The sequence below is a fragment of the Triticum aestivum genome, chromosome 5A (assembly GCF_018294505.1).
Source record: "Triticum aestivum cultivar Chinese Spring chromosome 5A, IWGSC CS RefSeq v2.1, whole genome shotgun sequence".
Classification (NCBI taxonomy): Eukaryota; Viridiplantae; Streptophyta; class Magnoliopsida; order Poales; family Poaceae; genus Triticum; species Triticum aestivum.
The window spans coordinates 562,483,941-562,496,735 of record NC_057806.1 but is presented as its reverse complement, the minus strand read 5'-3'; positions in this window follow the sequence as shown (position 1 = coordinate 562,496,735).

The following is a 12,795-nucleotide window of genomic DNA, read 5'->3' as shown; positions in this document are numbered from 1 at the left end:
TCCATCAGCCTTGAAGGTCGGAACCGAACATTGTTGAAGGTCCGAAGCACCTAGAATCTGAAGCCTAGGGTGTTGGAACTCGAGGCGACGGGCGAACTCGTTTGAGATTGGAAAAAGGAGTAAGGCCTTAGTCTCTTTATAAGAGGTTGAATACCAAGAGCCCTCCCCGTAACCGTTTGGGACTCGCCTTTAATCGAGAAATTGTGCTAATGGGCACGATTGGGTTACCCACGTCCGTATTGATGAGAATCCCGTAAAAAGGGGACACGATCTCTGCTTTGACAAGACGTGCCAAGGAAACCGCCTCGCAAAACATGCTGAGGCGGAAAGGTAAAAACAATTCGAGTAAAAGACTTGGCTGTAGCGTGATGGCGCACTACAAAATACGTCAGCAGATTTGATTTGTGTTAATATTATTCTCTACGGCAATATGTGGAAACTTATTTAACAGAGCCGGACACTATTCTTGGTGACTACAATCTTCTATGAAGGACTTGGAGGAGGAACCCGCCTTGCAATGTCGAAGACCATTTGCGCGCCGGACTTGTCATCATTGAAGCCTGGTTCAGGGGCTACTGAGGGAGTCCTGGATTAGGGGGTGTTCGGATAGCCGGACTATACCTTCAGCCGGACTCCTGGACTATGAAGATACAAGATTGAAGACTTCGTCCCGTGTCCGGATGGGACTTTCCTTGGCGTGGAAGGCAAGCTTGGCGATGCGATATTCAAGATCTCCTACCATCGTAACCGACTCTATGTAACCCTAACCCTATCCGGTGTCTATATAAACCGGAGGGTTGTAGTCCGTAGGAGAGAATCAACTCCATACACAATCATACCGTAGGCTAGCTTCTAGGGTTTAGCCTCCTTAATCTCATGGTAGATCTACTCTTGTACTACCCATATCATCAATATTAATCAAGCAGGAGTAGGGTTTTACCTCCATCGAGAGGGCCCGAACCTGGGTAAAACAAAGTGTCCCCAGTCTCCTGTTACCATCCGGCCTAGACGCACAGTTCGGGACCCCCTACCCGAGATCCGCCCGGTTTTGACACCGAGAGCATGCTTTACAGCTTAGAACCGGGGCTCCAAAAGCATTTTGAGCGACATAGAGCATATGAGATGTTCGAAGAGCTGAAAATGGTTTTCCAAGCTCATGCCCGAGTCGAGAGATATGAAGTCTCCGACAAGTTCTTCAGCTGTAAGATGGAGGAAAATAGTTCTGTCAGTGAGCACATACTTAAAATGTTTGGGTTGCATAACCGCTTGACTCAGCTGGGAGTTAATCTCCCGGATGATGTGATCATTGACAGAATCCTTCAGTCGCTTCCACCAAGCTACAAGAGCTTTGTGATGAACTTCAATATGTAGGGGATGGAAAAGACCATTCCTGAAGTATTTGGAATGCCGAAATCAGCAGAGGTAGAAGTCAAAAAGGAACATCAAGTGTTGATGGTGAATAAAACCACTAAGTTCAAGAAAGGCAAGGGTAAGAAGAACTTCAAGAAGGACGGCAAGGGAGTTGCCGTGCCCGGTAAGCAAGCTGCCGGGAAGAAGCCAAAGAATGGATCCAAGCCCGAGACTGAGTGCTTTTATTGCAAGGGAAGTGGTCACTAGAAGCGGAACTGCCCCAAATACTTAGCGGACAAGAAGGCCGGCATCACAAAAGGTATATGTGATATACATGTAATTGATGTGTACCTTACCAGTACTCGTAGTAGCTCCTGGGTATTTGATACCGGTGCGGTTGCTCACATTTGTAACTCAAAGCAGGAGCTGCGGAATAAGCGGAGACTGGCGAAGGACGAGGTGACGATGCGTGTCGGGAATGGTTCCAAGGTCGATGTGATCGCCGTCGGCACGCTACCTCTACATTTACCTACGAGATTAGTTTTAAACCTCAATAATTGTTATTTAGTGCCAGCTTTGAGCATGAACATTGTATCAGGATCTCGTTTAATACGAGATGGCTAGTCATTTAAATCCGAGAATAATGGTTGTTCTATTTATATGAGAGATATGTTTTATGGTCATGCTCCGATGGTGAATGGTTTATTCTTAATGAATCTCGAGCGTAATGCTACACATATTCATAGTGTGAATATCAAAAGATGTAAGGTTGGTAATGATAGTCCCACATACTTGTGGCACTGCCGCCTTGGTCACATAGGTGTCAAACGCATGAAGAAGCTCCATGCAGATGGACTTTTAGAGTCTCTTGATTACGAGTCATTTGACACGTGCGAACCATGCCTCATGGGTAAAATGACCAAGACTCCATTCTCAGGAACAATGGAGCGAGCAACCAACTTATTGGAAATCATACATACTGATGTGTGCGGTCCAATGAGTGTTGAGGCTCACGGTGGCTATCGTTATGTTCTCACCCTCACTGATGACTTGAGTAGATATGGGTATGTCTAATTAATGAAACACAAGTCTGAGACCTTTGAAAAGTTCAAGGAATTTCAGAGTGAGGTTGAGAATCAACATGACAGGAAAATCAAGTTCTTGCGATCAGATTGTGGGGGAGAATACTTGAGTCACGAATTTGGCACACACTTAAGAAAATGTGGAATAGTTTCACAACTCACGCCGCCTGGAACACCTCAGCGTAATGGTGTGTCCGAACGTCGTAATCGCACTCTATTAGACATGGTGCGATCTATGATGTCTCTTACCGATTTACCGCTATCATTTTGGGGCTATGCTTTAGAGACTGCCGCATTCACTTTAAATAGGGCTCTGTCGAAATCCATTGAGACGACACCGTATGAATTATGGTTTGGGAAGAAACCTAAGCTGTAGTTTCTAAAAGTTTGGGGATGCGATGCTTATGTCAAGAAACTTCAACCTGAAAAGCTCGAACCCAAGTCAGAAAAATGCATCTTCATAGGATACCCTAAAGAAACTGTTGGTTATACCTTCTACCTCAGATCCGAAGGAAAGATCTTTGTTGCCTAGAATGGGTCCTTTCTAGAGAAAGAGTTTCTCTCGAAAGAAATAAGTGGGAGGAAGGTAGAACTTGATGAAGTATTACCTCTTGAACCGGTAAGTGGCGCAGCTCAAGAAAATGTTCCTGAGGTGCCTGCACCGACTAGAGAGGAAGTTGTTGATGATGATCATGAAACTTCAGATCAAGTTGCTACTGAACTTCGTAGGTCCAAAGGACACGTTCTGCACCAGAGTGGTACGGCAACCCTGTCTTGGAAATCATGTTGTTAGACAACGGTGAACCTTCGAACTATGAAGAAGTGATGGTGGGCCCGGATTCCGACAAATGGCTGGAAGCCATGAAATCCAAGATAGGATCCATGTATGAAAACGAAGTATGGACTTTGACTGACTTGCCCGTTGATCGGCAAGCCATAGAAAATAAATGGATCTTTAAGAAGAAGACATACGCGGATGGTAATGTGACCATCTATAAAGCTCGGCTTGTCGCTAAGGGTTATCGACAAGTTCAAGGGGTTGACTACGATGAGACTTTCTCACCCGTAGCAAAGCTGAAGTCCGTCCGAATCATGTTAGCAATTGCCGCATTCTATGATTATGAGATATGGCAAATGGACGTCAAAACGGCATTCCTTAATGGTTTCCTTAAGGAAGAATTGTATATGATGCAGCCGGAAGGTTTTGTCGATCCTAAGAATGCTGACAAGGTGTGCAAGCTCCAACGCTCGATTTATGGGCTGGTGCAAGCATCTCGGAGTTGGAACATTCGCGTTGATGAGATGATCAAAGCGTTTGGGTTTATGCAGACTTATGGAGAAGCCCGCATTTACAAGAAAGTGAGTGGGAGCTCTGTAGCATTTCTCATATTTTATGTGGATGACATACTGTTGATGGGAAATGATATAGAATTCTTGGAAAGCATAAATGCCTATTTGAACAAGTGTTTTTCAATGAAGGACCTTGGAGAAGCTGCTTATATATTAGGCATCAAGATCTATAGAGATAGATCGAGATGCCTCATTGGTCTTTCACAGAGTACGTACCTTGACAAGATATTGAAGAAGTTCAAAATGGATCAGTGAAAGAAGGGGTTCTTGCCTGTATTGCAAGGTACGAGATTGAGCTTGGCTCAATGCCCGACCACGGCAGAAGATAGAGAACAAATGAGTATCGTCCCCTATGCCTCGGCCATAGGGTCTATCATGTATGCTATGCTGTGTACCAGACCTGATGTAAACCTTGCCGTGAGTTTGGTAGGAAGGTACCAAAGTAATCCCGGCATGTAACACTGGACAGCGGTCAAAAATATCCTGAAGTACCTGAAAAGGACTAAGGAAATGTTTCTCGTTTATGGAGGTGACGAAGAGCTCGTCGTAAAGGGTTACGTCGATGCTAGCTTCGACACAGATCTGGATGACTCTAAGTCACAAACCAGATAATTGTATATTTTGAATGGTGGGGCAGTAAGCTGGTGCAGTTGCAAGCAAAGCATTGTGGCGGGATCTACATGTGAAGCGGAGTATATGGCAGCCTCAGAGGCAGCACATGAAGCAGTCTGGGTAAAGGAGTTCATTACCGACCTAGGAGTCATACCCAATGCGTCGGGCCCCATGACTCTCTTCCATGACAACACTGGAGCTATTGCCCTTGCCAAGGAGCCCAGGTTTCACAGGAAGACCAAGCATATCAAGCGTCGCTTCAACTCCATTCGTGAAAGTGTTCAAAATGGAGACATAGAGATTTGTAAAGTACATACGGACCTGAATGTAGCAGATCCGTTGACTAAACCTCTCCCTAGAGCAAAACATGATCAACACCAGAATTCCATGGGTGTTCGATTCATCACAATGTAACTAGATGATTGACTCTAGTGCAAGTGGGAGACTATTGGAAATATGCCCTAGAGGCAATAATAAAATGATTATTATATTTCCTTGTTCATGATAATTGTCTATTATTCATGCTATAATTGTATTATCCGGAAATCGTAATACATGTGTGAATACATAGACCATAATGTGTCCCTAGTGAGCCTCTAGTTGACTAGCTCGTTGATCAACATATAGTCATGGTTTCCTGGCTATGGACATGGGGATGTCATTGATAACGGGATCACATCATTAGGAGAATGATGTGATGGACAAGACCCAAACCTAAGCATAGCACAAAGATCGTGTAGTTCGTTTGCTGTAGCTTTTCTGGATGTCAAGTATCATTTCCTTAGACCATGAGATTGTGCAACTCCCGGATACCGTAGGAGTGCCTTGGGTGTGCCAAATGTCACAACGTAACTGGGTGACTATAAAGGTACATTACAGGTATCTCCGAAAGTGTGTGTTGGGTTGGCATGAATCGAGACTGGGATTTGTCACTCCGTATGACGGAGAGGTATCTCTGGGCCCACTCAGTAATGCATCATCATAATGAGCTCAATGTGATCAAGTGGTTGATCATGGGATCATGCATTACGGTACGAGTAAAGTGACTTGCCGGTAACGAGACTGAACAAGGTATTGGGATACCGATGATCGAGTCTCGGGCAAGTAACGTACCGATTGACAAAGGGAATTGAGTACGGGATTGATTAGGTCCTCGACATCATGGTTCATCCGATGAGATCATCGAGGAGCATGTGGGAGCCAACATGGGTATCCAGATCCCGCTGTTGGTTATTGACCAGAGAGTCGTCTCGGTCATGTCTGCTTGTCTCCCGAACCCGTAGGGTCTACACACTTAAGGTTCGGTGACGCTAGGGTTGTATAGATATGAGTATGCAGTAATCCGAAAGTTATTCGGAGTCCTGGATGAGATCCTGGACGTCACGAGGAGTTCCGGAATTGTCCGGAGGTGAAGAATTATATATAGGAAGTGTAGTTTCGGCCATCGGGAAAGTTTCGGGGTCACCGATATTGTACCGGGACCACGGGATGGGTCCCGGTGGTCCACCGGGTGGGGCCACCCATCTCGGAGGGCCCTATGGGCTGAAGTGGGGAGGGGAACCAGCCCATAGTGGGCTGGTGCGCCCCCCCCCCTTGGGCCCCCCATGCGCCTAGGGTTGGGAACCCTAGGGGAGGGGGCGCCTCCACTTGCCTTGGGGGGTACTCCACCCCCTTGGCCGCCGCCCCCTAGGAGATCCCATCTCCTAGGGCCAGCGCACCCCCTAGGGGGCCTATATAAAGGAGGTGGGGAGGGAGGGCAGCAACACCTCAAGCCTTGGCGCCTCCCTCTCCCCTGCTACACCTCTCCCTCTCGCAGAAGCTCGGCGAAGCCCTGCTGCGATCACTGCTGCATCCACCACCACGCCGTCGTGCTGCTGGATCTTCATCAACCTCTCCTTACCCCTTGCTGGATCAAGAAGGAGGAGACGTCATCCGCTCCATACGTGTGTTGAACGCGGAGGTGTCGTCTGTTCGGCACTTGGTCATCGGTGATTTGGATCACGGCGAGTATGACTCCATCATCCCCGTTCTCTTGAACGCTTCCACGCGCGATCTACAAGGGTATGTAGATGCACTCTCCTCTCATTGCTAGTTGACTCCATAGATTGATCTTGGTGAAACATAGGAATTTTTTTGTTCTCTGCTACAATCTCCAACAAAAACATAATAGGTTCAGATCTGAAATCATGGCACTCGGGCCCTAGTGACAAGCATTAAGCATAGCGAAGTCATAGCAACATCAATCTCAGAACATAGTGGATACTAGGGATCAAACCCTAACAAAAATAACTCGATTACATGATAGATCCCATCCAACCCATCACCATCCAGCAAGCCTACGATGGAATTACTCACGCACAGCAGTGAGCATCATGAAATTGGTGATGGAGGATGGTTGATGATGACGATGGCGATGGATTCCCCTCTCCGGAGCCCCGAACGGCCTCCAAATCAGCCCTCCCGAGAGAGTTTAGGGCTTGGCGGCGGCTCCGTTGAAGAAAATATGTCCTAGAGGCAATAATAAAGTTATTATTTATTTCCATATATCATGATAAATGTTTATTATTCATGCTAGAATTGTATTAACCGGAAACATAATACATGTGTGAAGACATAGACAAACAGAGTGTCACTAGTATGCCTCTACTTGACTAACTCGTTGATCAGAGATGGCTGTGTTTCCTAACCATAGACATGAGTTGTTATTTGATTAACGTGATCACATCATTAGGAGAATGATGTGATTGACTTGACCCATTCCGTTAGCTTAGCACTTGATCGTTTAGTTTGTTGCTATTGCCTTCTTCATGACTTATACATGTTCCTATGACTATGAGATTATGCAACTCCCTTTTACTGGAGGAACACTTTGTGTGCTACCAAACGTCACAATGTAACTGGGTGATTATAAAGGTGCTCTACAGGTGTCTCCGAAGGTACTTGTTGGGTTGGTGTATTTCGAGATTAGGATTTGTCACTCCGATTGTCGGAGAGGTATCTTTGGGCCCTCTCGGTAATGCACATCACATAAGCCTTGCAAGCATTGAAACTAATAAGTTAGTTGCGGGATGATGTATTACGGAACGAGTAAAGAGACTTGCTGGTAATGATATTGAACTAGGTATTGAGATACCGACGATCAAATCTCGGGCAAGTAACATACCGATGACAAAGGGAACAACGTATGTTGTTATGCGGTCTGGCCGATAAAAGATCTTCATAGAATATGTGGGAGCCAATATGAGCATCCAGGTTCCGCTATTGGTTATTGACCGGAGACGTGTCTCGGTCATTTCTACATTGTTGTCGAACCCGTAGAGTACGCATGCTTAACTGTACGATGACAATTTCATTATAAGTTTATACATTTTGATGTACCGAAGGTTGTTCGGAGTCCCGGATATGATCACGGACATGACGAGGAGTCTCGAAATGGTCGAGACATAAAGATCGATATATTAGACGGCTATATTCGGACACCGGAAGTGTTTCGGGTGATTTCGGAGAAAACCGGAGTGCCGGAAGGGTTACCGGAACCCCCCGGGGAAGTATTGGGCCTTAGTGGCCCTGAGGGGAGAGAGAGGGCAGCAGCCCAGGAGGTGGCGCGCCCCTCCCATGGGGAGTCCGAATTGGACTAGGGGTGATTTCAGAGAAAACCGGAGTGCCGGAAGGGTTACCGGAACCCCCCGGGGAAGTATTGGGCCTTAGTGGGCCTGAGGGGAGAGAGAGGGCAGCAGCCCAGGAGGTGGTGCGCCCCCTCCCATGGGGAGTCCGAATTGGACTAGGGGAGGGGGGCGCGGCCCCTCTTTCCCTCTCCCTCTCCCAATCTTTCCTTCCCCCTTCCCTCTTCCTAGTTGGACTAGGAAAGGGGAGTCCTACTCCTACTAGGAGGAGGACTCCCCCCTCCTTGGCGCGCCTCAAGGGCCGGCCGGCCTCCCCCCTTGCTCCTTTATATACAGGGGCAGGGGGCACCTCTAGACACACAAGTTGATCTTTGTGATCGTTCTCTTAGCCGTGTGCGGTGCCCCCCTCCACTATAATCCTCGATAATATTGTAGCGGTGCTTAGGCGAAGCCCTGTGACGGTAGAACATCAAGATCGTCACCACGCCGTCGTGCTGACGGAACTATTCCCCGACACTTTGCTGGATCGGAGTCCGGGGGTCATCATCGAGCTGAACGTGTGCTAGAACTCGGAGGTGCCGTAGTTTCGGTGCTTGATCGGTCGGGCTGTGAAGACATACGACTACATCAACCACGTTGTGCTAACGCTTCCGCTTCCGGTCTACGAGGGTACATAGACAACACTCTCCCCTCTTGTTGCTATGCACCACCATGATCTTTCGTGTGCGTAGGAATTTTTTTGAAATTACTACGTTCCCCAACAGCGGCATCCGAGCCTAGGTTTTATGCGTTGATGTTGTGCACGAGTAGAACAAAAGTGAGTTGTGGGTGATATAAGTCATACTGCTTACCAGCATGTCATACTTTGGTTCGGCGGTATTGTTGGATGAAGCGGCCCGGACCGACATTACGCGTACGCTTACGCGAGACTGGTTCTACCGACGTGCTTAGCACACAGTTGGCTGGCGGGTGTCAGTTTCTCCAACTTTAGTTGAACCGAGTGTGGCTACGCCCGGTCCTTGCGAAGGTTAAACCAGCACCAACTTGACAAACTATCGTTGTGGTTTTGATGCGTAGGTAAGAACGGTTCTTGCTAAGCCCGTAGCAGCCACGTAAAACTTGCAACAACAAAGTAGAGGATGTCTAACTTGTTTTTGCAGGGCATGTTCTGATGTGATATGGTCAAGACATGATGCTAAATTTTATTGTATGAGATGATCATGTCTTGTAACCGAGTTATCGGCAACTGGCAGGAGCTATATGGTTGTCGCTTTATTGTATGAAATGCAATTGCACTGTAATGCTTTACTTTTCACTAAGCGGTAGCGATAGTCGTGGAAGCATAAGATTGGCGAGACGACAATGATGCTACAATGGTGATCAAGATGTTGCGCCGGTGACGATGGTGATCATGACGGTGCTTCGAAGATGGAGATCACAAGCACAAGATGATGATGGCCATATCATATCACTTATATTGATTGCATGTGATGTTTATCTTTTATGCATCTTATCTTGCTTTGATTTGTGGTAGAATTATAAGATGATCCCTCACTAAATTATCAAAGTATAAGTGTTCTCCCTGAGTATGCATCGTTGCGAAAGTTCTTCGTGCTGGGACACCACGTGATGATCGGGTGTGATAGGCTCTACGTTCAAATACAACGGGTGCAAAACAGTTGCACACGCGGAATACTCAGGTTAAACTTGACGAGCCTAGCATATAACAGATATGGCCTCGGAACACGGAGACCGAAAGGTCGAGCGTGAATCATATAGTAGATATGATCAACATAGTGATGTTCACCATTGAAACTACTCCATCTCACGTGATGATCGGACATGGTTTAGTTGATATGGATCACATGATCACTTAGAAGATTAGAGGGATGTCTGTCTAAGTGGGAGCTCTTAAGAAATATGATTAATTGAACTTTAATTTATCATGAACTTAGTCCTGGTAGTATTAGCATATCTATGTTGTATATCAATAGCTCGCGTTTAGATCCCCTGTTTTATTTTTGATATGTTCCTAGAGAAAATTAAGTTGAAAGATGTTAGTAGCAATGACGCGGATTGGATCCATGATCTGAGGATTATCCTCATTGCTGCACAGAAGAATTATGTCCTTAATGCACCGCTAGATGACTGGCCTATTGCAGGAGCAAATGCAGACGTTATGAACGTTTGGCTAGCTCAATATGATGAATACTTGATAGTTTAGTGCACCATGCTTAAACAGCTTAGAATCGGGACTTCAAAGACGTTTTGAACGTCATGGACCATATGAGATGTTCCAGGAGTTGAAGTTAATATTTCAAGCAAATACCCGAGTTGAGAGATATGAAGTCTCCAACAAGTTCTATAGATAAAAGATGGAGGAGAATAGCTCAAGCAGTGAGCATGTGCTCAAATTGTCTGGGTACTACAATCACTTCAATCAAGTAGGAGTTAATCTTCTAGATAAGATAGTGATTGACAGAATTCTCTAGTCACCATCACCAACTTAGTAGAACTTCGTGATGAACTATGATATGCAAGGGACAATGGAAACGATTCCCAAGCTCTTCGTAATGCTGAAATCAACGAAGGTAGAAATCAAGAAAAATATCAAGTGTTGATGGTAGACAAGACCACTAGTTTCAAGAAAAGGGCAAAGGGAAGAAGGGGAATTCAAGAAGAACGGCAAGCAAGTTGCTGCTCAAGTGAAGAAGCCCAAGTCTGGTCCTAAGCGTGAGACTAAGTGCTTCTACTGCCAAGGGACTGTTCACTGGAAGCGGAACTGCCCCAAGTATTTGGCGGATAAGAAGGATGGCAAAGTGAACAAAGGTATATTAGGTATACGGATTATTGATGTGTATTTTACTAGTGTTCGAAGCAACCCCCTCGTATTTGATACTGGTTCAGTTGCTAAGAGTAGTAACTCGAAACAGGAGTTGCAGAATGAACAGAGACTAGTTAAGGGTGAAGTGACGATGTGTGTTGGAAGTGGTTCCAAGATTGATATGATCATCATCACACACTCCCTATACTTTCGGGATTAGTGTTTAACCTAAATAAGTGTTATTTGGTGTTTGCATTGTGCATGAATATGATTTGATCATGTTTATTGCAATACGGTTATTCATTTAAGTAAGAGAATAAATTGTTGTTCTGTTTACATATATGGTTACACACCCAATGAAAATGGTTCGTTGGATCTCGATCGTAGTGATACACATATTCATAGTATTGAAACCAAAAGATGCAAAGTTAATAATGATAGTGCAACTTATTTGTGGCACCACCATTTAGGTCATATTGGTGTAAAGCGCATGAAGAAACTCCATGCTGATGGACTATTGGAATCACTTGATTATGAATCAGTTGATGCTTGCGAACCATGCCTCATGGGCAAGATGACTAAGACTCCGTTCTCCGGAACAATGGTGCGAGAAAAAAATATTTGTTGGAAATCATACATACTGATGTATGTGGTCCGATGAATATTGAGGCTCGCGGCACGTATCATTATTTTCTGATCTTCATAGATGATTTGAGCAGATATGAGTATATCTACTTGATGAAACACAAGTCGGAAACATTTGAAAAGTTCAAAGTATTTCAGAGTAAAGTGGAGAATCATCGTAACAAGAAAATAAAAGTTTCTACGATATGATCAAAGAAGTAAAATATTTGAGTTAACGAGTTTGGCCTTCAATTAAAACAATGGGGAATAGTTTCACAAACTCATGCCACCTGGAACACCACAGCGTAATGGTGTGTCCGAACGTCATAACCGTACTTTATTTGATATAGTGCAATCTATGATGTCTCTTACCGATTTACCACTATCGTTTTGGGGTTATGCATTAGAGACAGCTGCATTCACGTTAAAAAGGGCACCATCTAAATCCGTTGAGATGACACTATATGATTTGTGGTTTAGCAAGAAACCTAAGCTGTCGTTTCTTAAAGTTTGGGGTTGCAATGCTTATGTGAAAAAGTTTCATCTTGATAAGCTCAAACCCAAGTCAGAGAAGTGCGTATTCATAGGATACCCAAAAGTAACTGTTGGGTACACCTTCTATCACAGATCCGAAGGCAAGATATTTGTTGCTGAGAATGGATCCTTTCTAGAGAAGGCGTTTCTCTCAAAAGAAGTGAGTGGGAGGAAAGTAAAACTTGATGAGGTAACTATACCTGCTCCCTTATTGGAAAGTAGTTCATCACAGAAATCTGTTCCTGTGACTACTACACCAATTTGTGAGGAAGCTAATGATGATGATCATGTAACTTCAGATCAAGTTGCTACCGAACCTCGTAGGTAAACCAGAGTGATATCCGCACCAGAGTGGTACGGTAATCCTGTTCTAGAGGTCATGTTACTTGACCATGACGAGCCTATGAACTATGAGGAAGCGATGATGAGCCCAGATTCCGCGAAATGGCTTGAGGCCATGAAAACTGAGATGAGATCCATGTATGAGAACAAAGTATGGACTTTGATTGACTTGCCCATTGACTGGCGAGCCATTGATATTAAATGGATCTTCAAGAGGAAGACAGACGCTGATAGTAGTGTCACTATCTAAAAAGCTAGAATTGTCGCAAAAAGGTTTTCGACAAGTTCAAGGTGTTGACTACGATGAGAGTTTCTCACTCGTATCTATGCTTAAGTCTATCCGAATCATGTTAGCAATTGCCGCATTTTATGAAATCTGGCAAGTGGATAAACAAAACTGCATTCCGTCATGGATTTATTAAAGAAGAGTTGTATGTGATGCAACCAAAAGGTT